This window comes from Eschrichtius robustus, chromosome 3, assembly GCF_028021215.1.
Source record: "Eschrichtius robustus isolate mEscRob2 chromosome 3, mEscRob2.pri, whole genome shotgun sequence".
Taxonomy (NCBI): Eukaryota; Metazoa; Chordata; class Mammalia; order Artiodactyla; family Eschrichtiidae; genus Eschrichtius; species Eschrichtius robustus.
The window spans coordinates 171686698-171713926 of record NC_090826.1 but is presented as its reverse complement, the minus strand read 5'-3'; the positions used below and the strand labels follow the sequence as shown (position 1 = coordinate 171713926).

At 37.8% G+C, this 27229-nt stretch overlaps 1 long non-coding RNA gene across 4 annotated transcripts in view; it reads right to left on the bottom strand.

Annotated features, from left to right (window-relative positions):
- LOC137763060 (uncharacterized) overlaps positions 1 to 27229 on the bottom strand; it is a 239240-nt gene that overhangs the window by 210820 nt on the left and 1191 nt on the right. For all 4 annotated transcript variants that reach the window (XR_011073671.1, XR_011073674.1, XR_011073672.1 and 1 more), the window contains exon 2: positions 25346 to 25439. This is a non-coding gene — a long non-coding RNA (uncharacterized lncRNA). The remainder of the gene's footprint in view (positions 1 to 25345; positions 25440 to 27229) is intronic.

The window sequence follows — 27229 nt, the reverse complement described above, 5'->3', positions numbered from 1 at the left end:
TCGGGGCTCTGACCTTTAAGAGTCCATTCCTATAGAGATAAGAAGTTGGAGAATGGAGAATAACATTTGTCTTGTTGAAGGTTTACAGGAACATCATGACCTGACCTACAGGGACAGCTGCAAGAACAGAGGATTCCCACACCAAGAAGTTTGCAACAGCTAACCACGCCCCTCCCTCACCTTGCTTTTAAAAATGCTCTGCTGAAACCCTTCAGAGAGTTTGGGGGTTTTTGGGCACAAGCCACCTGTCTCCTTGCATGGCCCTGCAATAAACCTTTAAACTCTGATATTTCCATTTGTTTGGCCTCACTGTGCATGGGGCACACAAACTTGCATTCAGTAACACACTTACTGATGGATATTGTCAGCTTAGGATGTTGCCTTTTCAAAAAAAAAAAAAAAAAAAAGAGGTAAGAAGGAAAACGGTCTTTCCAGGGCATCTGGAAAGTCTGAAAATGATAAACACCATGATAACTGTATTTTACGTTGAGGTAAGTCCTTCAGTGGATATACCAACATAAAGTTTAAATCAAAAATATAGCTTGATGAGATGCTTTTTTAGAGTTATCTTGTATTAATTTCTGACACCTAAGTGTGGGTTTCCTCTTCTGTCTTTTTATGATTTGCATAAAACATGGTTCTGAGTGATTTTACATTAATATTAAAAAATAGATAAGAAGTTAAGTTGCCCTCTTTTCATTATGTATTCACTTCTGCATAATACTCTTTACTGGAATTAGGGACTGTCATTTAGGAGTACTCTACAATGCCAACGACAAAACTGAAATTAATTAATTAATTAACCCAAACTTTCACTCAGATGACTATTAATTAAAAAGTCAGACTATCTTTAAGAATTTCCTATAGAAGATAATTTCCACTTATCTCTAGAGTGAGGAAAGATTATCTTCTGTAACATGCTAAATCACAAAAATATTAACTATATGAAATTTCGTCACTTCTGCACATGCTTCTTTTGGGCAATAGACCCTTCCCCACTTTGGAAGAGTCACTTACAAAGAAATCCTATAATATTGTTTTAAGCTGTGTAGCAGAAATACCGTATCTCTGAGTTCGTGCCAATTTAGCATAGGCCAAGTCTTGTATATTCCTTGAGAGCATGATCCATGTCTGATTTACTTACTTTTTAAAATTTTCCTGGCCCCAAAACACCTAGGGACAGTGCCTTAAACAATACTAAACACTGATGCTGAATTAAAACAGTTAAGGTACTTGAAATGATTTAAGTTCAATATATTACCTTGACTTCCCCAATTCACAATATGTAGCCTCTTTGTAATTGACCCAAATTCCCTAGAGCTTTCAATATAGTTGAATTATGTCAAACTGCTGCATCACTAGCTGAGATAAATTTCATTACATGGGATTAATATAAGGAAGGAGATGGGTAAGTTCACGGTAAGCTATTTATTTATGGATCTATCACATCACATGGAAATGTGAGTTTAAAGCAATCGAGAAAATCCACTATTAAAGAAGAATAAACTGGAACAGACTCACCAGAAAATGTTAAGCTATTTTGGTGGATTTTGGTTTTGTCAAATTCTTAAATATGCCTGGCCTAACACATTTCCCTTTAATTCCCTTAATATACCCTGTGGATTTCCACAGAAATGTGAACCGTATGTTTCTGATTCATTTATACTTAACTCATTAACATGTTTGGTAAGAATGATTTCAAGCACAAAGCCTCATGAACACTTTCTGTGGGCTCTTTTATTTTAGTTAGTAAACAACGAGAACCTGAACCCAGAAATCCTGGGGCCTCATTTAATACTCAAATTCCATAAAGAATGAGAGGGTTCTTAACTGGATCAGGCACACTTTGCCTTTGACGGCTGCTCGCTCCAAATCTTGCAGCTGGGAGGAATTATTTTGATATTTCCCTCTATTTCTCGTCACTTTTATTTTAGAGAGCGTAAGCCTTTGATGGTGCAAAACTTGTTTGAGTTGGGACCAGCTGACACCCCATCAGCTCTGTTTGTTTGTGCAGGATGAGGCTCTAACTGCCAGGGGACCCTGCTCAACCAGGGAGTCTGAAGAGGAGCCTTTTCTCTCCCAGTAGTAAATTCAAGAGGATCAAGTGGTGTAATTCCATAATCTCTCGCGACCCACCTGCTACAATTTGCTTATCTATATATAGAGAGAAATTTTTACCTGACTCTCTCCGGGATATGAGTGAACAAGTACAAAATTATCTATTTAATGACTCTTCATCAAGCTGATAATTCCTCGGTTTTCTCATCTAATCCCAGTATATTTGATAAAGCATGGCGACACATGCATTTCCTTTCTCTACAAACTTGGGAAAGCATACACTAAAGGTCTATGTCTGAGTATTTAATGAAAGGTATTTTGTTCCCACGTTCGGCTAGTATCTCTCTGCCATTAGCCTACCATCACGTGGGATTTTATATTTCTCATTAAAATGGCTGACATCTTGGTTTAGGAAATTAGCAACAATACCTCCTGTTCCTCCTCCTTCTTCATGGGCATTCCTCCAACAGCTGTCAGATTCCAGTTTCCCTGTGGTTTGTATTTATAAAGACCCTTAATGCTCTGTAATACATTAGAGATAATCTGCTTATACTGATGTCTACTTTTCCCTCCACCCACCCCTGCCATGTCCTTCATCACCAAACCCCACTCCTTCCCTGTTACTTCTAAGGACTGCTTTGGTGACAAAATCTTAGGTCTAGAGGCATTCCTTTCTTCTGCTCCTCACTGAAAAACAGAAATAAAAATCCTCTGGCTATGAGATATATGTAATTTCTGTAGAAGAAACTTAAAAACAGAGGATTAGCATACTGAAATAAGAATAATCCAAAGGAAATTCCTAGGGAGAAAAACAGCTCTCTTTCATCAACCTTCTCTGGAATTAAAGAGAGATGAAACAGATATGTGTGGTATTTGCAGAAAAAAAAAAAAAAGTGTGGTTTTCAATACAGCACATAAAATGTACCTTCTGAGTTTCATAAATGAAGGCCCTGAGCTTTTCTTTTATCAAACGAGAGTGGAAAAAAATTTTATCAGGAAAAAAAACACAGTGAAAGAAAACCATGCGGAAATTGGGTCCTGAGCCACTCGTTTAATAAACATTCCTGGACCAAGGTGTTGTGGAAAATAAGGCACTAGGGATGGAAGTGTTTTACCCCTCATATATAATCATTAAGGACTTTTTATTTCCCTGCTTACATAAATCATTCCGCCCTATTAAGATAAAAGTCTGAATGGCCTCACTCCAAAGTGGGGAAAAGAAGAAATTCCTAGGACTTCTATATATTATTCATTTTTAACTTCCTCCTTTAAATTTTCTTTTAAAAATATAGTGTATAATGTGAACAATATACTAGTTGAATAGTACATGTATACATTTTACAGATAAATACACAGATATTGGAAGAACAGGCTCAAAATGCCCCTTTGTTTTGTTTTACTAATAGGGATGCAGAATCAGAAGTAGGTTTGGAGCCCACTGACCTATTAAAACGAATCCTGTCAGACAGAGAAAGATAAATACTGTAAGATAATCACTTATATGTAGAATCTAAAAAATGCAACAAACTAGTAAATATAACAAAAAGCAGGGTCACAGAGATAGAGAACAAACTAGTGGTTACCAGTGAGAAGAGGGAGGGGGGAGGGCAATATAGGGGTAGGGAAGTAAAAGGTACAAAGTATTAGGTATAAGATAAGCTACAAGGATATATTATACAACACGGGGAATACAGCCAATATTTTATAATAACTATAAATGGAGTCTAACCTATAAATATTGTGACTCACTATATTGTACACCTGTAGTTTATATAACATTGTACAGCAACTATATTTCAATCAATCAATCAATCAATTGAATCGAATCCTGAGCTGGTAATTCTGGACCCGATGCACAGCTCTTGACCTGTGTGTGACTATTCAGCTGCTTTCCCTTGGACAACTCACTTAGGTCTCTGAATCTCCATTTCAAGGTCCAAAATTAAATTAGATACTGCCTGTGGCCCTTATTGGCAAAATGCCAATTGTACATTGTACATGTGCTTATTAAAACCAGTAACCTGAAATTCACAGTGACTTGCAACTGAACAGGTTATAAGGGTGAATAAGACTGTCATCAAAGAGCTGGGAGTCTAAGAGTAGAAGAAAATTTAAAAGCTTATTCTGTTGTAATCTTTATAATGAGGGCACCAAGAAGGGCTGTCCTACTGTCCTAGACAGTTATATGTCGGATATGACACTGTCTCCTCAGGATTTTCCTGTTTTTGAATTTAAAGGCAAAGTTTATGCACACAGTGGAGTAAAGTTCTTAATGGTTATAAACTGAGAGCAAATATAGGTTCAACTGTTAAAACTGAAGAAAGAAAATAGTTAACATAATTTAGAGTCAGCTTTGGTTAAGTATTCTTCTAAAACTTCCTTAGTTACATCCTCATATTTCTACCACAGAAAACTTTCTGGGTTGTATGGTTTATTCAAGGCCCATTTTCTTAAAATATTATGATTCATGTTCTTAAATTAAGATTCTTGGATGTGTCCCTTTGGAGTTCAGAGAGTCAGTTCTTATGTTCACCCAACCGACAAGTTCAACCCTCTAATTACACTGCTCAGCTATAAATAATATGGAGTATTTTTCATTCCTTTCCTTTCAAAATTAAAAGATCTTTATGTGACATACCTCCCTTACTATATTTTTGATCTCTTGAAAAAACTAAAACAGTTTTTAATTCATCTTGGATTCCCCAAAGCACCAAGCATGATTTTTTTGCACAGAGCATGTGCTAGAAACATATATTGAATGAGTGAATGAATGTGAGAGAGGAAAGTAGTAGTACCTTACCAAAATCTGGAAGAGCTTTCCCAAAGTGTAATCCTTGTACCATTTACATCATTCACTCTTCTGAGACTTTGTTTAAACACACTGTAGTGGACTCCACTTCAAATGTGTTGAGTCTCTCATATATTAATAAGCTCACCAAGAGTTTCTGGGCATGCAAAGTTTGAGAAACTTTGACTGGGAGGAACGTCAATTCCTCACCCTTTTCAGTTTCCAGTGAATATCAGGGGTGTGAAGCATGGTTTCAATTCTGAAATTTTTTGAGACCTAAACTTTCCCTTTGCTTCTGAGTTTGTTTTGTTTAGAATCCCACCTGAATGCCCAAGACTGCATGTTTGTCGTAACTTGACAGTAGGGATCTTATTGTAGGAGTGGGGGTTAGGGGCCCACTGAAAGTAGTGACTAATAACGACTACGATGTATTGAGTACTTACGACACACCAGGTTCTGTTTCAAGAATGTTTTATATAGATTTCTTTATTTAATCTTCATATTAGCCCCTATTTATTAGGTATTATTATTAGGTCCATTTTACAGGTAAGAATACTGAGGCACCTAAACAGATAAGTAACATACCCTTGGTCACACAATTAGTAAATGGTAGAGCTTGGGTTCAAACGCAGGCAATGTGGTTCTAAAGCCTGCACACTTAGCCACTAGGCTAAACTGCCTGACAAGAAAAGGTGATGAAGAACAAAGTTCTAAGGAGTTCAAGAAAGAAAGAGATGATCATGCTGCCATAAAAAGACTTCTGAGAAAAAATGAATGCTGTGTGTTTGTGACTCTGAGTGGTTAAAGCCACTGTGAAGGTATGATTTGACAACTTTTTCCTGAACAGCAGTGGCTTAGCTGCTCTCATACCCACTCTACCCCAGCCAAAAATGTCATTCTTGGAGCTGGTGCCCCTGGCTGATCTCAGTATGAGCTGTCACTCAGGGAACCTGGGTCTCAATGTGGGGGAAGTCTCAGAGCTATAGGGAAGCTTAGACAAAGGAATAGATATCCAAGTGGAACTGAAGATTCCATATACAGCATAAATAAAAATATAATTTTAGGCTAACATAAATTTATGTATCTCCACTGTGGACACACCAGAAAGTGGAAGCAAGGAATTTCTTACATGCCTTGATGCCAGTCCAGATTATATGAGACTTAAAAAAGTTAAAGGAATATAGAAATACAGACTCCAGACCAAGTCATTCTCACCAGCCTGAAGTCATAGTCCTGGAGATTCCAGTTTCCTTGGGGTGGGGAAAAGTCACTCCCTTGGGTTTAGGGTAATTGTACAGCCAGAGTAGGTGATGGCAAGTACTTTACACTTCAGTCCTTTATAAAGGGGAAGGATGAGGTCTATTCACTTTCTTCTCAGATTAAGACAGGACAGCTCCAGTTGTGATACCGAGTTGTCATCAACAAGAGGGATAATGTCAGATACGTCTTTCTGAGGCAGCTTCCTGATGCTCTGCTCGCTCCCAATAAGAAATGAGGAACTTTATCTCAGTAGTCAGGGGAAGAGGTCAGTTTAAAAGGGAACTAAGACCCAGACCTACCTGTGTTAGTGAGACGGACACACAGTTCAAGTCATCAAGCACATTCTGAATGTCTGCTACATGCCAGGCATAATGCTAGTCTCTTATGGGAGAATTTCCTGCCAGTCATATGGAAGAGTATCTCCTAGGGCAAAGAGTCATGGGAATATGACAGATCCTGGTCACTAGATCTGGTGAACAAACTCAGGAAAAAACATAAGGTAGATCATTCTTCTGAGGGATGACCTTGAACACTGATTAAAGTCCCATGGTAAGGTTAATAAAAAAAGAAAAAAGGATTTTCTTTCCCTCAACAAGGTAGGATAACTTTTCAAAGCAAATCCTAATTATAAAATTGATAAAAGGAAAAGATCTTTCAAAAAATATGCACCAAAAGTAGCTTTCAGCAGGAATATTTCAGTGTAACTCATCACACATTTAAAATGAAATGTGAGTTATTCACTATCAAGAAAGTTCAAAGCCCTTCAACTGAATTTGTTTGACCTGTCTGACAGCAAAATAAATTGATGGGTGGTCTGGTTCAGGCACCTGTCCAAGTCCAATCACATTACATTTTCGTAGCATCGACACTTAAGAGCTCTATCCCTGTTGCATCAACAGTGCATGGGAACATCTCCCAAACTCATGGCAACCAACATGTTATACAAACACATTTGCTTCATGAGCTAGACTCTGTTGTTTTCCAGAAAACACAAACTCAGCAAATGAAGAAGGGATTCGCATGTTACAACTCAAAGCTCTACCACTTGAAATACACCACATGGACTTTGGGAGTGAGGATTCATCTCATGAATAGTCAGGATACTTTGCAAAAGCATGAACATCCTTTTCCAGCTCAAATGGCAGAGAAGAAGCTAAAATGCAAGTTTTCTCACTTTTAAACCAGTATATTTTCCATTACACAGGACGCTTCTCAGTTCAATTTTCCATATCACTGAAGTCTGGAATAGAGTTATTGAATATCCACAACTTTTTTCCCTCTCTTTAATATTTAAGGTGTGGCCAATAGGTCATATAAGCTAGATTTGGGCACACAACTCTGCCATTAACTCGCTGTACTGAACAAATCACCTAACTTCATGCAAGTCCATTTTTCTAGCCTACAACTATATTGACTAAATTGAAGGGGCTTTGAAAGAATTTTAAGAGGAGTCTTACAAACTATAAGCACCATGCAAGTATGTTTGTATTAATAACAATAATCTCCCTGAGGTTGAGGATTATATACACATTTGTTCAACTAAAGTACCTTGTGTAGAGTAGTAACAGTAACTGAACATTATTAAATACTTGCTATGTGTCAGGCACTGTTCTAAATACTTAACTTGTATAAACTGATGGAATCTTTACCACAAGCCTACAAAGGAGTTCTTCTTCTTTTCATTCTGCATGTATAATACCTGAGCCTCAGAGAGATAAATGGGGGAACTGAGATTCCAGCCCCAGAATCCCTATTTCATGACCACTAATGCATAAGGTGTACATTATAATTAATAGCACTGGACCAGTGGCCAGCAAACCTGCACTGTTTCTGCTTTAGGGACCTCCTAGCCAGAGCAAAACACCTGCTAAACTCACTGATGAGCAATGCGTTCTTTCACAAGTCTGTGAATCCTGCATCACCCGCCTACCTCACTGACATGCGTTGAGTCTCAAGGAGAAAACACATTTTACACAAGTGTAATGGGCTGTCAACAATATTTGTTAAGAAACAAATGATAGCCTTGCATAGATAGCTAGACTAGTTTGCTCCTCTCTCTTATTTTCCCCTTCTTTGGTCTAGTCTAGTATGTAGTGAATTAGGTTTAGCTATCAGAGTAGAAGCTGTTGTTTATGTGCCCATGTATGGAAGAGTCAGGAGACCTTAGAAGACTTAACACAAGGTCAAAGATCTTGCTGTGGGTCTATCCAATAATTCTATCATGGAACATGCAAGGCCCAAGGGATGGCTCCATTGCCAGATCACTTCCTGTGCTATATCCTGAGGCCTCCACATTTTTGGCTTCTCATCCTAGCAGACCTTCTCCTCTACAGCTGCTCTGGCTGACCACTTTTAAGATGTGAAATGGTGCAAGCCTGAGACATTATTATTACCACTTATAGTGGATTGAATATTAAACCCCCAAAATTAACATCTATCCAAAATTTCAGAATATTACTTTACTTGGAAATAGGGTCTTTACACATGTAACTAGTTAAGGATCTTGAGATAAAATCCTCCTGGATTTCGGGTACCCACTAAATCCAATGACCAGGGTCCTTATGAAAGAAAGGAAAGGGAGACATGGGCACGGAAGACACCTAGACACGGAGACAAAGAAACAGAAACGAAGGCCACGTGAAGACAGAGGCAGAGATTGAAGAGCCTCAGTGCAAGCCAAGAAACACCAAGGATGGTTAGGAGCTACCAGATGCTGGAAGAATCAGGGAAGAATGATTCCCTAGAGCCTTAGGAGGGAGAATAACCCTGCTGACACTCTGATTTCAGACTTCAGGTCTTCAGAACTGTGAGAGAAAAAACTTCTGCCTTTTTAAGCAATTCCGTTTGTGGTAATTTCTTACAATGGCCCTAGGGAACTAATACACCACTTATTTGCTTATTCTATAAAGAATTAGAAAAGGTCTTTCAATGGGTTTAGAATTCACTGAAGAATCAGAGATTTTGACTCTAGAACTAAATTAAAAATTCTGTAAATCACACTCTATGTGGGGAGAAGATTCTATTAATCACACTCTACATGGAGAAAACAGAAGTCATTACTGGCAACATTTATTTTCACTTTTGATGGTCCAATAATGAGAACAAAATCTACTTATAGTTGGGGGACTTTTTTCTCTTGTGTAGCATACTTCCATGCAATTACAAAATAGCATGTTATTAAAAGACACAGCCTATTAAAAAAAGCTTAAAGGAAATGTTTTAGAAAAAAATGAATTCCAAAAATATAAGAAAATACTGTCATATTTCTGCCATCAAACAACCACTTCCAGAAATATTTTCATTACTCTTGGTTACTATTGATCTATCTAGCCCAGTTTTAAACCTATTATATAGTAAAGTTTATTTAAAATATTCATTAATCCACATTTTTCCATAACCTAAATAACTAGGGACCATCAAAGATGATTTTATATAACTTATTTTAACTGGGCTCATTTACGCACTTTTGACTATTTTGTCCTAGATTATTATCCAAAGTGTAACATAGAAGAGACCCTAAATTTTAACTTCGGAGGAAAAAAAAAAGCCTGTAAAAATTTTTATGCTTTTCACTCAAAGGTAGTGCTCCCAGCATGGTGCCCGCTACCCATGTGCAGCTGTGACTGAAAAAACTCAAGGTGTGATTAAACAGTCTTTTTCATATAATCCTCCCTTAAAGGTTTTTTAATTGGAACACAGCCACTATTAACAGAGCCTGTTCACCAGAAGTCTTTGCTCCAAGTGACGAAAGGAGCCACCCAACTTCTGACTCCTTCATGCCAGGCTGATGCTTGCTACTGCCGTCTCTCAACAGTGCACTGCTCTGTCACACGTCAGTTTTAATAAAGCAAATAACATGATGATAACTATGTTTACAAGCCTTTGACATTTGGTGGCTTCATAAGAACCTTATTTTTTCACAGCACAAACAAGAAGCACTGGGGCGGGTCTTCTCAGGTGGAAAACTCTCCTGTGTACACATGCCCGCCTCTCCCCATCCCCACGCAGCCCCCCCTTTTCAGTTTCCCCATATCCTCAGCTGTAGGGTTATTTTCTGGTGTCCTAGCCCAAGAACTTGAGGACCATTTCAGCTCTTCCTTCTGTATGTTCCCTGCATCTAATTTGTCATCAAATCCTTTCACCGTTTTTTTTTTTTTTTCCTTGGCCATTCTGTGCTGCTTGCGGGATCTTAATTCCCTGACCAGGGATCAAACCCTCGGCAGTGAAAGCACCGAGTCCTATCCACTCGACCACCAGGGAATTCCCTCCTTTCACCTCTTAACAGAAGCTGCCTCCATTCATGTCATGGTTCCAGCTCCTATCACCTGAGCTTTCTCGAGGACACTCTTGGGCATGCACTCCTCCCCTCTGGAATCCCTTCCACAGTCTCCATCGAGCTAAATGTGCCTAAAACATCACTCTCTTCATGACATTCCCCGTCTCAATATTTTGTTATGGTTCCCAATTGTCCACTAGATTAAGTGCTAATCCCATAATGGGTTTTCAAACCCCACGATAATGTAATTCAATTTATCTGTCGATCTGCCTTGTTCTTGTAAACTACAGGACAGCGGTGTTCCCACTGCTTCCTTTCCAGCTGGACCTCCCCATTCTCTAGGCCTCATGATGACTCTTTCACCCTGTCCCCAGTTCTTCTTTAATGTTGGGCACAGAATGTCCGCCCTCTTCCCCACCATTTAAACCCGACCCATTCTTGAAGATCCTGCTCAGTCTACTTCTTCAGGGAGTCTTCTCACACTACTATGCTCTACACAGTAATACTCCACCTCTGAAATAATTAACTCTCAAGGTCCTTTATTATATGTAGCTTCCTGTCCTTCCATCTCTCTCAGTCCCTCATTCTCATGAAATTGGCTCAGAGACCTCGTTGGGGACCTGCAGGCTTTATCCTCTCATTATTTTTCTGGTCTACCTGCCCTTTCTTAGCTTAATGCTGTCCCCACTTACCTTATACATTATTACATTCTCATCAATTCAGTCAATAGTCCCATCTCACCTTGACCCTCTGCCTTGCCAACTCCAATACAAGATCATTAAATTGTTCATTTCTTCAGTGTCTTTTCAGTACCTACTGGTACAAATTTGATGATGACATAGACTAGCTCCTTTAAATTTTCTATATGGATTTATGGCTACTTAACAATTCTTCCCCAATCTTACCCAGCTTCCTTTTCCTTTAAGCCTTTATAGATTTTCTTAAGTCCTTAATCTTTTTCCTATTCCTTTCATTCCTAGACAATGTCCATTACTATGTACAGTCGTGCCCGGCTTCACTATCCCCACACTCAGATTTGCCTATATTCTTTTCTAGTCTTAGAGGAAGAGCATCCCTACTCTGCCAGCCTCTCGCTTCCTTCCCCTTCCGTCTTCTCTGAGTTCTTGTTCAAGCCATTGTTCCAGTTCTCCCTCTCCTGGATTCTCTTGTCAATTTATAATATGCTCAAATCACCGCCATATTTTCAAATACCCCTTTTCTCAGCTCTGTCTCCTTCTTGACTTTACAAGTAAACTTTTTAAAGGCTGCACTTGCTGTGCTCACTTTTTTACTCCAGATTCCCAAACTGAGTCACAGCAACTGGATGCCTAGCCCCACTGCTCTACAGAAAATGCTCTCCAAAATGTACATACGTACATTAGAATACTATTCAACCACAAAAAAGAAGGAAAGTCTGCCATTTGAGACAACGTGGATGGACTTTCAAGGCATGACGCTAAGTGAAGTAAGTCAGACAGAGAAAGACAAACACTGTATAACCCCTCTTGTATGTGGAATCTAAAAACAAACAAACTCATAGAAAAAGAGATCAGATTTGTGGTTACCAAGTTCCAGTTATAAGATAAATGAGTACTGGGGATGTAATATACAACATGATGACTATAGTTAACATTGCCGTGTGGTATATTTGAAAGTTGCAAAGGGAGTTAAATCCTAAAAGTTCTCACCGCAAGGAAAAAAAAATTTTTTTCTGTATCTCTATGGGATGATATATGTTAACTAAACTTATTGTGGTAATCATTTTACAATATATATGTCATTATTCTGTACACCTTAAACTTATACAGCGCTGTATGTCAACTCTATCTCAATAAAACTGAAGAAAAAACCGTTGCTGGTCACCTCCCTCCTACCTACCAAATCCAATGGCCTCATTTCATTCTCATATAGCACCCACGGGTATTTACCTAAATAACTGTCTCAAAATAATTGTCGTCTTTGCTTTCATGACATTCCTCCATATTTCCTTCTACCTTCATGATTCCTCCTGAGAGGTTTTCACTGATTTCTCTTCTTTGGCCTAGCCTTTAAATGTGGGTCTTTTAAAGAAAAATTATTCTTAGTTTCTCTTCCCTCCTACTACTAATTTTCTCTAAAAGTGATTTCTTCAATTCCTATGGTTTTATCTGATTCCTAGATACTGATGACTCCCAAAATTTACTTCCACCCTCAATCTAAGCTTTAGACCCCTATTTCCAACAGTCACCAACTTCTGCTGACACCTCAAATAACCTGGGAAAAGCCGAACTCACTATCTTTACTCTATACTTGCTCCTTCTTCTATATTCTTTACCTTTGTTAATAACTTCACCAGAACACTTGGAGACAGTCATTTTAGACTTTTTCTTTCATCTCCAAGTCCAGTGGGTAACCCAGTCCTAACCCATTCCAACTTCCCAATCTGCCCTCACCTCCATCCTGAAAACCACTACCTAAATTCAGGTAATCCTTGTCTCTCTCTCGTCTGTTGAAAAAGACTTCTAATGAGTCCCTCCCCATAGCCTCTTTCAATCTACCCAATATATTGTCCCTTAAGTTATTTCTCTGTTGCCAGAGCTAGCTTGTTACATACATGACCATGTCACTCCTTTATTTAAAAAGAAGAATCAACTCAGATCTGAGATATGTTTCTAAAAGCTAGCTTGTCCTTTGTGTCTTCCCAAGGTAAAATATGGTCTACACATAAAGGCTGGTTGAGAAGACCAGTGTATAACTTTGGCCCATGTGGTTTTTACTTGAGAGATGCTTCCTATTTTCTTCTGTTGCTCAAAGTACCAGGTGACATCTGTGAAACCATTTCTTCCTCTTTCCAGATGCAGTTCGCTCTGCTCCAAAATGGGTTTCTCCATGTCAGTGGTGACATCCCATCTTCATTTGCCTGCTGTTGCAGTGTCCTTGTACTTCAAGGAAACCATGGTTAAATGATGGAATGTGGGCTTCAGTGACCTTTCTTAAAGATGTCTCATTTATTTCTATAGAATAGTCTTTCCACTTGGCATAAAAATTAATGTCACTTTTATAAGTACTTGCTGAAATTGAAATGCCCAGTGTCCTGGCTTTCCATCTAGAATAAGGTTATGATTAGGATCAAAAGGACTCACCTAATTGAAGATGGCTCTGGATTTTTTAGATTATTTTAGAAGATTTCCTATTGTTATTTTGCATTTTACATGTGCAAACAAAGCTATGACGCCAATTAAAGCTACTTCCGGTTTACTCTGACTACACATGAAGGTGCTTATTTGCTCTCAGTGCCAGCCTGGGCATTAACCAAGTCTTGATGCATGAATCTCCCTGTCCCCACCACCAACAGCTGTGGCTGGGAGAATTTAAGCATATTTTTCAAGCCTTGTATAGGATTTGTAAAGGTTCTTCTACTCTACCTCCCAATGTAAAGCATTACTTCACAGAAGACTGAAAGCCTGATTTTATGTTGATTTTGAAGCCTTTCACACAACATAAATATAAAAAGCTTTATCTGAGTTTACTTGTACTGTCTCACTCAAGACGGATCTTAAAAATGCTTTAAGAATCTCCCCCTTACTCGTCACGTGTTAGGGTGTGTGTGAGAGCAGGAAAGAAAAAGCCAAGGATTAAGTTTGTTTATCTTAAAATTTTTAGCTTGCCGTCAATCATTTCATTTTAATGTGCTACATCATGCTACAGTAATTGTTTTAACCCGTTTCCTGCTGGCCATACCAAACCTTCTGTGAAATCAATTTCAAGTTTTTCTTTTGAAATTTTGCTCCAGAAAATAAGGGAAATAAAGATTTGAAGTGATTATACAAATAATTACAGCAAAATCCAACTATTTAAGTAGAGTCTGAACATATTTTTCACTACTGGCTCCCAATTTTTAGCATATTTGTCATGCAAGGCACTGGGCTACATATATTTTGCAGCATATAAAAACACCTAGATTAAATGGGTCAATCAGTTCATCAACTAATTAATTAACTTCCTGCTTCACTTTTTCTCTAATTACATAGCTGTTAATATTTGTTTAGGAGAGCCAAACATGATATAATCATTTTCATAAGCTATTATTCCATGTTATAGAAGTTCTGTGATACAAAAATCACACAATTATCGTAACCTTTAAAAAAAAACACAACCCTTCCCCCATCCAAAAGAAAAGTTATAAATTTAGGCCAATATAAACTTGTCAGAGTTCTCCCTCTCAATTTCATACCAGGGCGTGGTGCTACACAGCTGGGGAGCTGAGCTAATAAGTGTTGAAAAATGAAAAATGCTGCTTTATGCCATCACATAAACTGGCGAAAATAATACTTTTACCTCAACCCCATCTTTGACAAACAAATGCCAAAATGTAGATGCTGTAAGAATGAAACTTTATGGTATTAGACTCGTGGGACAAACGGGTCTTGTGGGATTTTCTTTTTATTGAATACTATATGTAATAAGAAGTGGCATAACATTTATAAAATCTAATCACTTTTTGTTCCTTTCTGAACCTCAAAGCAGTCATTTCCAGAAAAGCTGTTGGAAACACTGCCTAATGATCTATTTATCCAGTAGTGAAACAGGATTATACCTTTTACAAGGAGACTGAGCTTTCCCTAACAATATAAATACTGTACTATGAAGGCACACTTTGAAGATTTTGAGGAATACCATGCTCAACAAACATTTATCGAACAACTACAACAGAATTCAGAGTGAGGCTAAGTGCTCTCATGTAATTTACATTCAATACTGAAATCAGGATCCAGCTGATTTTCTTGGGTTGCTATGTTTCCTATCTGATGGCCATTCACTCATTCTCACTTACTCACCATTCATTCAGCACTCAATCTGCAAACACCTAGTGCAGGTTTACCATGTCCAAGTCACATAGGCCTACCAAGTCATGAGAATTTCACCATTATAGCAAGATGGCCCAAACTTATCATGAGGAGAAATCCCTTCATTCAGGGGCTAGGAATCAACCTGATGGAGCCAGAACAACGTAAGCAAGGAAAGAGAGCCAAGAGCGTACACTGTTAGGGTACATTCCTTCCCCACAGAGAAACACTGAACTTCAGTGAAGAGAGGAGACAGAGCAGCTCACAACCCTCTCCTAAGGCTTCTAGGTGTTGTTAGGGTCCAGTGGCTGGGAATTTCTGATTATATTTAAAGAACTGTGATTGTCTATTCTATACATGCCTTCCCTGATTTTCCATAGCTAGAAATATATTCTCTTTCCTCCGAACTTATTAAAATTGTATCTGTAACCTTCTTATAGAAGTTACTAGTATGTATCTTACATCATAGATATGTATACCTCTTGTCTCCCTACAAAATGTAAACTCCTAAGGGTAGGACCAAAGTCTGATGTATCTTTCATTCACCAACAGTATTTAGCATGGTGCATTTTGAATAGTCTGTCATTTGGTTGAATAAATGTCCTCAATGGAGTCAAACAAAACAGAATCTAATACTCATAGCATCAGATAACACTTATTGCAGTAGTAAATAAAGACAAAAACATAAATACTAATTGAGAAATCTAAAAACCATGCCTAATATTTGGGAGAAATACCATTTAGGCAGTCTAAATCATGTGCCAATCAAGAAGTGATAGGAGAAATCAGGGAACTCTGATTACAGTTTTTAAAATGTGGAATTACATGAAGAAGCCACTGAAAAGTGACTTTTCCCAAATTCCCCAAAGTATTTGAATATATTTTATAGGACACAACCGAAGACTACAGTTACATGAGCAGAGACATATTACCATTTTTATGTTCCATAATTTAATAAAATGCATCACTGGAGTATTTTCCTCACAAACAAATGCAAATTCTGCAAATGGCAGATGGTTTCCAGGAACAAATCTATTCCCCCCATCACTATTATTAACCTCAGTGTTACTACTACTGAGTTACTACTCAGTTTACCATTACATACGCTGAAATTGGTAAAAACAAGAAGGATTTTGGTTCATTGTAGTAGGTTCTAACTATTAAGCAGATGGCTTTAAAATGTATTTTTTTTCTCATCACCCTGCTTTATACTCTGAGCTATAGAGAGGAACCATGAGTTCTTTAAGAATATAGATTTGTCAGTTATCTTTGTTTTAGTGCACCGGATACAGCTGGCAATCTACCAGTGCTATTGACATTTTGTCTAACTTGGCTAAGTAATTTCACTCCAGAAGAGAGGATTATTTTAAATAGATAGATAGGTGTGAATATCTACATATATGTTATTCTAAGACTCGGAATGTTCACATTGGGGAAGTGGTGAACACCAGAAAACTTTAAATTAACATGAGACATATGGATATGTGAGAAATCACTGATTTTATATCCCTTACTATGAGATTCTTTTCCTCCGCTCGAATTCAAATGATGACCATCACAATACAACTTCACTGGACTAGGCACAAAATAACCAAAAGGCTTAAGTGAGCTTAAGTAAATCAACAGCAAAACAGCGAGGCATGACAAAAACACTCTTAGGGGTGCAATAAAGCACTCTTTTCAAACAGTGTGGGAGGTGGGCAAGACACTTCAGAAGAACAGCTTGGACTACAGCCATGTGGCATGTGGTGACATCTTTTGAGGAAAGGATTTAGTCAACCACAGGTCAAGAAAGGAAATAATTATAAACAGTGACAATCTCGGAGAACAACAGCCATAGCCACAAATTAAAGTTCACTCTTCAAAGGACTTCATATTAAGCTTCAGATCCCAAAATAATTGGCATGATTAGCATAACCTTTGAATATAAAGAACAACCTTTTTTTCCAACCTGTGATATGGACCACTACAGAAAAGGAAAAAAAAAGAAATAGCTGTTTCTTGTTTCTTTACAGTATCTGTGTGCTTTTCTTTTCCTTTTTTTTTTTTTTTTTAACTCATATGATCTTTTAAATGAAATCCTTAGAGAAGCTTCTTGGATTGTCCCTATTGAAAATGTCTTAGAGATGCGTGGAACACAGTTAAGAAATGGTTGCTGTTGAGTACAAAGAGTCTGACTGAACTTTTAATACCGCATGTTCTATTTTTCTTCTCTTCTTTTCCTTACTCAGAAATGAACAAGCCCCTGAATGATGCGACGAGGGAAACTTGGTGCTTTCCACAATGCACAACTTGTAGGAAAACCTCCATGTACCTTGTGTTTATGACCAGAGCCATGGGTCAAAATGAAATAATCAAGAGATTTCATTTGCAGTGCATTTTTATGTTTTCTGGAAGTTTGTTTTAAGACAAGGAACATATTTATTGATAGTTCAACCTTTTCATTGGTCTAATGAATGGCTTAAAGACAATGATGAGACTTGAGTCTGTGTGTGCGTGTATTGAAGAAAACATGGAATTTACCTTCTCTACTCCCATTCTAGTATGTTCTCCCTGAATAAGCAACAAATTGGTGGTAGCTATTACCCCAAGTGGTTTCCAGATGTTAACCACGTGACTGAACAGAACTATTCTCTGACAAGAGAGGCAAGTGATGGGAATTGTTAGTATATGTGATGATTTTAATAACCATTAAGCACACTTTTTTGTCTATTAACTCCACCTGCACAATGTAAAAAACCTGCATAAATGGGATACTTTTTGTGGGAAAGAGGAAGATTTAAATCTATATAACATATGTGAATCTTCCTTTTTTTAAAACAAAAAATAAACTAACTTAATGAAAGCTGGTTATTATTTATCTTTTAATGTTTTAAACTTTTTTAAGACTAAATTTTGTGCTTATGCTCTATAGAAAGGGATGTACATTCTTACAGTCTATGTTAGGATATGACAAGCCCTTTTGATGTCTTATTACATAGTCTAGATAAAAATCTGCTTTTAAATTGTTTTCAGCTAACATTGAACACTGATGCACTTTCTATTTTTTTGTTAAGACAAATAAATAATTCACACTTTTGCAAGTGAAGGTATGTACTTTTTCTGGCTTTCGTTAAATTATACTATTGGAAGCAAGTGCCAGCAGACTTCGTGGGTGGCATTTCTCACTGAGACGCAAGACATGAATCAATATTTTTATTAGAGTCAACCCACTTGTCTTCATAAACAAAATATTGTTAATGTTTTTCCATTTAGACTTCAATGCTGGTAAGAAGAACATACAAATTGTTAGAAGAAAGAAATAAACTACTCGGATAAACAGTTTTTCAAAGACCATCACTGGTACAAATTGAAGCAAGAAGTTGAGTTTTTTGCCAATGGAATTTCCAAAAGCTAATGTTTAGTGAGTTTTTTAAAAATGTAAATTATTGAATAGATTGTTTATTTCTCTCTTGTACTTTTACTATTGACACAGATGTAGTGAATGATATTTTTTGAACGTCCTTTGGCTATTACACATTCTATAACAACCGCGTAAATATAAACTAGTGGGGAGTATGGGAGAAAAAAGTAAATGACAATTCTTTCTCCACACATGTGCGCGCACACACACAAATACACACCTGCAGCCTGCCTTCAAGTGACAGAATCATTGTAAAGTTTGTAGCATGGTGGCAACATTAAATGGAAGCTCTTTACTTTTGTTGGTATTGTTTTTTAGGGCCAGAGTAGGGGAGTGGGAAGTGGGAAAGACAGAAAAGTAAACGGTCAAATGTGCATATGCAGTGTTTGTAATGGCCATGCGTGCTGGAGGAACAGGTAAGAGGGGCATTTGGGCTCAGTAAAGACTAGACAAAGGAGGAGAAGATAGATTTGAGATTTGAAGAATGAATAGGTTAGTAAAGGAGGGGAGAGCTATGCCTGGCTGAGAGATCAGAATGGGCAAGGGCAAAGGCAAAGGGGCCCAGGGTGGCACAGCACATTGGGAGAACTCTTGCTGTTCAACATCATGAAAAGAGTAGAACAGATTGGCTGTCTCCAGAAATAAACAGGAAAAATAAAGAGGTATGTTCCTGAAGAGTGTTTTGAAAATTGCTTTGTAAAATCAACATTTACATCTGATGTAAAAGCACCCAAAAAAAGGACTGTGAAGAATCCTTTTATTGTCTAGGCACTGGGACTGCAAAGATGGAAAAAATCCAATCTGCCTTCAGAAAGGTCAACGAAATAGATACTCACTGAAATATAAATTATGCCATATTTAATTTGTCTTGTATATATAGACTTCGAGATGTATATCATGCTTTCTTAAAGTGAGGCACTCCCATAAAAATGACCTCATTTCCTTGTTCTTGCCATGCTCAGATCTGCAAGTATGATCTTCAGGAAAAGCGTTTTCTAAGTAGGGTGACTTGACCCCAAGAGTGTACAAGACAGTCCTTTGGAATGTGGAAAGAAGATATTAAAACCTGTTTACATCTTATTTTTATCCCAAGCTTTTAAATTTCTACTTTTATTTATGTTTTGTGTACATAGAATGTATTACTCAATAATGCATTCACATAACTTGTAAGTAAATAAATATACATAAACAAGAGATGTGCTAAAAACTTTTTAGCGATAGGGCATATATAACAGAAAAATTCTGGAGACGAACTCTACAGAAGTTAATTATTTTTCTCCTACCAATTAAGCTGGATGATACGGTCGCTAGCACCAGGTGGAGAGTGCTGCTTTGGTTTAGCTGAAGATATCAAGCTCGGGGCTTCTCATAAGCTTTGCTTGCTGGGAATCAGAATGATGTTGTCACCATTCATCTTATATGTTGTTGCTTTCAAAACTATAAAACTACAGAGCAAGGTAGTCACACCTGAGGTCCCTATATTTCTAGGAAGTCCTTTGGTGGATTCAGAAAACCCCCAAAGTGCACTGGGGTGTGTGTGTGTGTGTGTGTGTGTGTCTCCCTTTCACTTGAAATGGCCCATAACTTTAAGCTGAATCTTAAGGAGACCATGACCAGCCCCTGCCCAACACCACCAACAATTTAATAGACTTGTCACAGGACAAAATCTTATCTTCGTGGTTGGCTGACCTGTGTGCTCCAATCACATATGCCACATTTTAAGCAACCAGCCTTCCTGGATTATGGCTCACTCCTTGCTCTTATGACCTATTTCTTCTTCTCATTCAGGGTTACGTCCTAGTTTTGTTTTATTCCCACTACACGATCTCTTGACAATGCGCTCTCTGATTTTCAAAAAATTGTGCTTCCCAAGTGAAGCCAGAACCGGTCCTAATATTGTGATCCTGGCTCTGCCCTTGTCTGGTTTTCTCCAAGTTTTGGCCTGTCCACCTCTCTGGCTCTTCCTGGCTACTGCCAACACGACCAATGACAGGTAGCTGTCTGAAGGGGTGTAGAGTTTCACTCTTCCTTCATGCTTTTCCTTCAAAATATAACTCAATTAAAAGCATAATTCAATTCCAACAAGTAATATTTACGATTCCATTCTAGGCATCTCAGGAAGATACAAGAATACGTAAAATAGGTCCTGCAAGTAAAATAGGTCTTGCACTTAAGGAAACTACAGTTTAGTAGATTACAGGAATAGCAGGAGAAGTATTTAAACTTAGGTTTCATACCTCAAAGCCACTGCACCTTCCACCATACAACACTGACAATTTTGTCCAAACCAGGTGGGAATTGTGTGTGGGTTTGTAGATTTTCAACACTGTTTAATAAAAACATTTCTTTTCACTTACATTATTTTATTCTCTTAAGCTCTGTGAAGGCAAATGAAACAAATGTATACAAATGAAAATATGTAATGAGTGCCAAATTAACGTTCTGAATTATCACTGCCTTAAACTCCTGTTTTGTCCCTTGCATCTATTTATCTATTGTGATAGTAGCACATAACATGGAATTTATCATCTTAACCATTTTTAAGTGTACAGTTCAGAAGTGCTTAGTCACATTGTTGTGAAACAGATCTCCAGAACTTTCTCATCTTTTAAATCTGAAGCTCTATCTGAAATCCTATACTCATTAAACAGCAACTCTTCTTTTCCCTCCTGCCTCAGCCCCTGGTAACCACCATCCTACTTTCTGTTTCTATGAATTTGACTACTCTAGACACCTCGTATAGGTGGAATCATACAGTATGTGTCCTCTTGTGAATGGCTTATTTCACTCACCATAATGTCCTCAAGTTTCCCTCATGCTGTAGCATGTGACAGGATTTCCTTCCTTTTTAAGGCTGAATAATATTCCACTGTATCATATACCTCACTCTATCCACTCATCTCTTGATGGACGTTTGGGCTGCTTCCATCTCTTGACTATTTTGAATAGTACTGCTACAAACATAGGAGTGCAAATATCTCTTCAAGACCCTGCTTTCAGTTATTTTGCATATATTCGCTCGCATCCATTTTTAACCTATACAAGGAAAATTTTCTCCTAAAGACTTACATTTTGCCAGCATTTTATAAAAAATTCTCTGAAAGTATAATTAGACAAAGGAATGGTATTTGCCTTTAGAATATGAATTAAGGAGAATTTACAGTTTCTGTATTTTCTTAATGAAATACAGAGATGACAATAGAAAATCCATTGTCATACCTTTACGTAAAATATTTTCCATTGGTCAATAATACAGACAGATAGATAGATAGGCAGAAAATAGTCCACTTCGGAATAAATTGCACTTACTTTCTAAATTGCAAAGATTGATTCATATGATCTGATTGTCTTCTTAAAAGATCTTTTTTAATTCTTTTTTTCCTGGCTTTTAGAAACCATCAGGAAGAGAGTAGAAAGAGAGAGTAAAGGTACTAAAATCAGCCACACAAGAAAGGAGAAGAATTATATTTGCTGATATTTCTGACACTACTAAATAAAAGTTTGTGCAATACAATTAAGAGTTTTGAGCCGAGCATAATTAAATATCAGAGATATACTTATAAAAGTGGCATGTGTCACAAATTTAAACTCCTTCATGATCTTAGAATCATAGAACTTGAGAGCTTATCAAGCCCTACTCCCTGATTTCACAGTTGGATAAACTGGTTCAAAGAGACTAATGGTCTGTTTAATGTTGCATAGCTTGTTACTCCTGAAGCTGGAACATCATTTCAATATTCTGATCACTGCGTGCTATTATGCCATTATGCTATTATGATTACATATATATTTCATCTGCTCTTAAACGAACGTAGCAGGACATAGATATTCAGACTGTATTAAAAGGGAAATTACTCTTTTTGCTTTGTTTTTCTTTTTTTTTTTTAAATATGTGTATGGAATGCATCATCTTCCCCTCAGCCTATGGGATGGTTTGAAGATTGAGACTTCCCTGCCCTCAAGGGAACAAGATCTGGTTAGGCGTTGCTAATACCTCTTGCTCTGAATTTGAAGAGCCATCAAGATCTGTTATAGAAGAGCAAAGAATGGATTCTAGATATTCCGAAGATCAATGGAGGGATTCTCATGAGGGATGTGAGGACATAGAGGAAGTTGACTAGGAAGCGTTTCCAGAAAGTATCAATAGCTTAGGAATATGAGAACTGGTCATGGGAAGTGCTCAAAAGGGAGGTGATCCCTTTCCTAAAGAAGAGTCATGTCACAAGGCAAACAACATTGTTGCAGTTTCCAGTCACATACACTGACCACCCAGCCTATGTCTGAGGCAGAAACTTCCACCGTCCTCAAGCAAGTCCTGTACACTGCTTTGGTGTGAATCACTCTGCTACAGTCCAGCAGGAGTGACAAGGGCCCATGCTCCAAGATTGTATTTAGTCCGTATCTGAGTAACTCATGTGGCATCCCCCCATGCTGCCTCAGCCTAGCTCACAATACCCCAGGTGACCCATCTGCTGTGAAATGGCCCTATGTCTGCCATGCATATCTAGTAGGAGTAGCGGTTTAAAAAAGGAGGATTCCCCACATCTGTATTTAGCAGGACTGAACTGAAAAAACTTAAGGTCCCTAGAACTGAGGAAATGGCTATGCTAAAGTTTATAATCTCATATAGCCATTCATTTCTAAAAAGTTCATTCTTATTGTTTAATAAGAATTCAGGACCTTTAAGTATTTTCTAATTTTTCTTTCATAAATGGATAAGGGGAAAGTATAAAGGAACTTACTTTGTTAGTTTATAAAATTTTAAGTATTACCTAACGCTGAGATATTTTGTCCAATGTGTACGTACTGTTAATGTATATGTGTTTCTCTCTTTGCATAATGCAACAGATAAAAACCCACCAACTCAAAGAGGGTAAGATTTGATGCTCAAGAATGAGGAAAACAACAAATGCACAAACTGTGTATTGTCTGATGACTAAAGTGATTCCAATTAACTGTGATCATTTGAAAGTACCAAATATACTACTCTAAATGGCTTATCTTACAATCATCTTTCTGAAGCCAATAAGTGTGTCCTAAAGGATTTCTAAACACACAGTGTCACAGCAAACTCAACTCTCACCTTACCATTTATCTTTAGATCCCAATAGGTATTGAAACACTACAAAAAGGGAGGGTTTTTGTTTTTGTTTGTTTGTTGCTTTTATTTTATTTACTTGTTTTTCTGAGGTTAAACACTGAAGTTACCAAAAGGGAGTGCATCAATAAGGGGCATATGGATTGGCTGAAAGGAAACGAGTAAAAAACAAAAAAATTAAGAGATACACAAAGAGTAAAAGAATGTATGAAGAAAAATCTTCCAGGGATAACTCTTCCCCCAAGTTCAAAAGGGCAAAAGATCCACCGGAAAAGAAGCAAACAACCATCCTGGGACTTAATTACATTGCAAAGTAATGCATGAAGGTTACAAAACAAAGTTACATGAAAGGAACAAAACATTTTTGTTCAATAGTTTGCCTACCAGCTGGCATTTCTAAATACAGTAATCTAAAACCTTCTGTTTGTTCTATGAATAAAGATGAAAGAAATAGCAACAATAGCTAAGCATTGAAATCACTGGAAATAAAAGAGTATTGTGATTAGGTTTATAAGACTCTGGCTTATTCCAATAATGATCCTGAATGTGGGAAGGCTCAAGTTCTAGGTGAAACTCAGAATCCCAGCATTCAGGTACTGCTTATCTACCCGCTCAAAGTGATGCCCATTCAAGGTGAACTGGTGCTCATTCAAGGTGGAGGAGCAAACCAGGAATTAAAACCAGGAGACTTGGGGATAATCTGAAGAAACACAGAACTCCTAATCCATAGAGACTCTAAAGGGCTACAATCTAAATCCCAGAAGCATTTTTTTTCCCTAAAATAGAATAGTTGGAACATACCCTAATTTTTGTGAGCTACTGTGTAAATGTGTGTGACTGGACTTTGGCGTCAGATAGAACCAATATACAAATCAAGGCTCTACAAATGACTGGCAGTATGAGCTTGTGCCAAGTTCTTTACCCCTCTGAGCCTCATTGGTAAAAACAGATAGTAATAGTGCACAGTTTTCTTACCGACCAGGGTTCTTGGCCTCCTTAATCAATAGGAATTGATAAGAGACCAGACAAGAAATTCAGGCAAGGCTTTACTGGGGTCCCTGCTGCAGCCGCAGGGAGCAAGAACAAGCAACAGGTGCCCCTGCTTGCTCCCTGGAGGTGGGGGAGAGCTAGTTCCTTATATGGGGTGAGGGGAGGGATGTGTCCAAGGGTCAGGCCGGAGGGGTGCCTTAGATGGTTTGCCTACCCCTTTGGTGGTGCTGTGTGCAGGGGGCATGTGCAGTCCCCTGATTTTGCTCCTGGCTCTTCAGAAGTGGCAATCGGGTTTTTGGTCTTTTTGTATCTTGTTCATTATTTGCCCCAACTGCACATGCATGCAGTTATTTTTAGTCCCTTATAGTTTCTTTGTATTTTGTAGGAGACGTCTGTCCAGGTGCAAGTACTGCAGCAAAGGGTCCCAGGTTCCAGCCTGTCTCAGTTTTATGGGAATTTACTTATGATACCTAGTTAAGTCCCAATGTTTTACTGTTTTTTACTATTATTATTTTACTATTATTAGCAATAATAATCATAATAATTATGTTTCTGATTTTTTTGCCATTTCAAAAGCATGGGGTAGTGCACAGAAAAGTTTTTCTGGAAGTAAATGGAGTTCTAAGAGTAGAACTCAAAGCCTTACCTGGCATATCTCCAGTGGTCACTCCTCCTATAGCACTGCCCTCTTCTCACCTGGCTCTTGAAAGTTATCGAGAATTCAAGTGGGGAAGGCAGATCTAGAGACAGAAGTAATTTTTTTTTTTTACTTGGAGTATAGCTGCTTTACAATGTTGTGTTAGTTTCTGCTATACAATGAAGTGAATCACCGATATGTATACATATATCCCCTCCCTCTTAGACCTCCCTCCCAGCCCACCCCCCCATCCCACCCATCTAGGTCATCACAGAACACCAAGCTGAGCTTCCTGTGCTTTACAGCAGATTCCCACTAGCTACCTATTTTACACATGGTAGCGTATATATGTCAATCCTAATCTAGAAGCAATTTTTGAGAATTGGCTATCAGAGCTCAGCCCATCCCAGCCTGTCCTCCTTAGTGACTTCATTCTCAGTACTCTCTGCTGAAGATCTAGAGGCTCGTGAAAGAAAACAAGAGTTCCTTTTTGATCTGGTTAACTAATGGCATGTAGGGCCATTCCCACGGACAGCATAGCTGATAGCATAGAGCTTATCTTGGCATCTGAAGATAAGCAGTTCAGTCACCTGGCAGTAGCATAATTACCTTGAACAAATAAAAGATAAGTTGCAATTGCTTAAATATGGAGCAGACTACAATGAATGGAAGGTTGGTGTTTAATGGCTCTTAAAGTTCCACTGGGTTGTTTGCTGAATTTTACATGAGGAGTGAGCCACCTGCTGGGACTGAAGCCCTCAGTATTAAAAGATGTCCATGATTAGGCCTTGATATAGAAAGCAATTCCTTTTTTTTTTTTTTTTTTTTTTGGTACTTTAAAAACTGTGATAAAATATACATAACAAAAAATTTACCACTTTAACCATTTTTAAGTGTATAGTTTCAGTGGCATTAAGCACATTCACAATGTTGTATAACCATCACCATTTCCAGAAATTTTTCATCATCCCAAACAGAAACTCTGTACCCATTAAACAACAACTTTCCATCATCCCCGCCCCCACCCCGCCCCGGCTTAAAGTCCTTGGTAACCACTATTCTACTCTACTCTGTCTTTAAGAATCTGTCTATCCTAGAGACCACGTATAGGTGGGATCATAAAATATTTGTCTTTTATGTCCAGTTTGTTTTCAAGGTTCATCTGTGTTGTAGCATGTATCAGAATTTCATTCCTTTTTAAGGCTGAATAATATTCCATTGTATGTGTATACCACATTTTCTTTTCCATCCACCCATCCATGGACACTTCGGTTGTTTCCACCTTTTAGCTATTGTGAATAATGCTGCTACCAACATTGGTGTGCAAGTGTCTGAGGCTGTGCTTCCATTTATTTTGTATGTATACCTAGAAGAAGCATTGCTAAATCATATGGTAATTCTGTTTAACTTTTTAAGGAACCGCCAAACTTGTCCACAGCTGCTGCACCATTTTATATTCCCCTCAGCAATCTACAAGTGTTCCAACTTCTCCACAAACACTTATTTTGTTTTTTCAATAATGGCCACCTTCAGAAATAGAGACACAGAGGTAGAGAACAAATTATGGACACCAAGGGGGGAAAGTGGGGCAGGAGGGGATGAATTGGGAGACTGGGATTGACATAAATCCACTAATATGTATAAAATAGATAACTAATAAGACCCTGCGGTATAAAAAATAAATTAAATTAAATTCAAAAATTTAAAAAAAAAGGCCACCTTAATAGGTATGAAATGGTGCCTCTTTCAATCAGATTTTCCTAAGCAAACTATTTTTATAAACTACACGAAGAGTTATCATTACATGGCTGTCTTATCCTGTATATAAAATGCTACAAATATCCTGTGTAAGTCTCACAGGAGAAGGTAAAATATGGTTATTATATGTTAAAT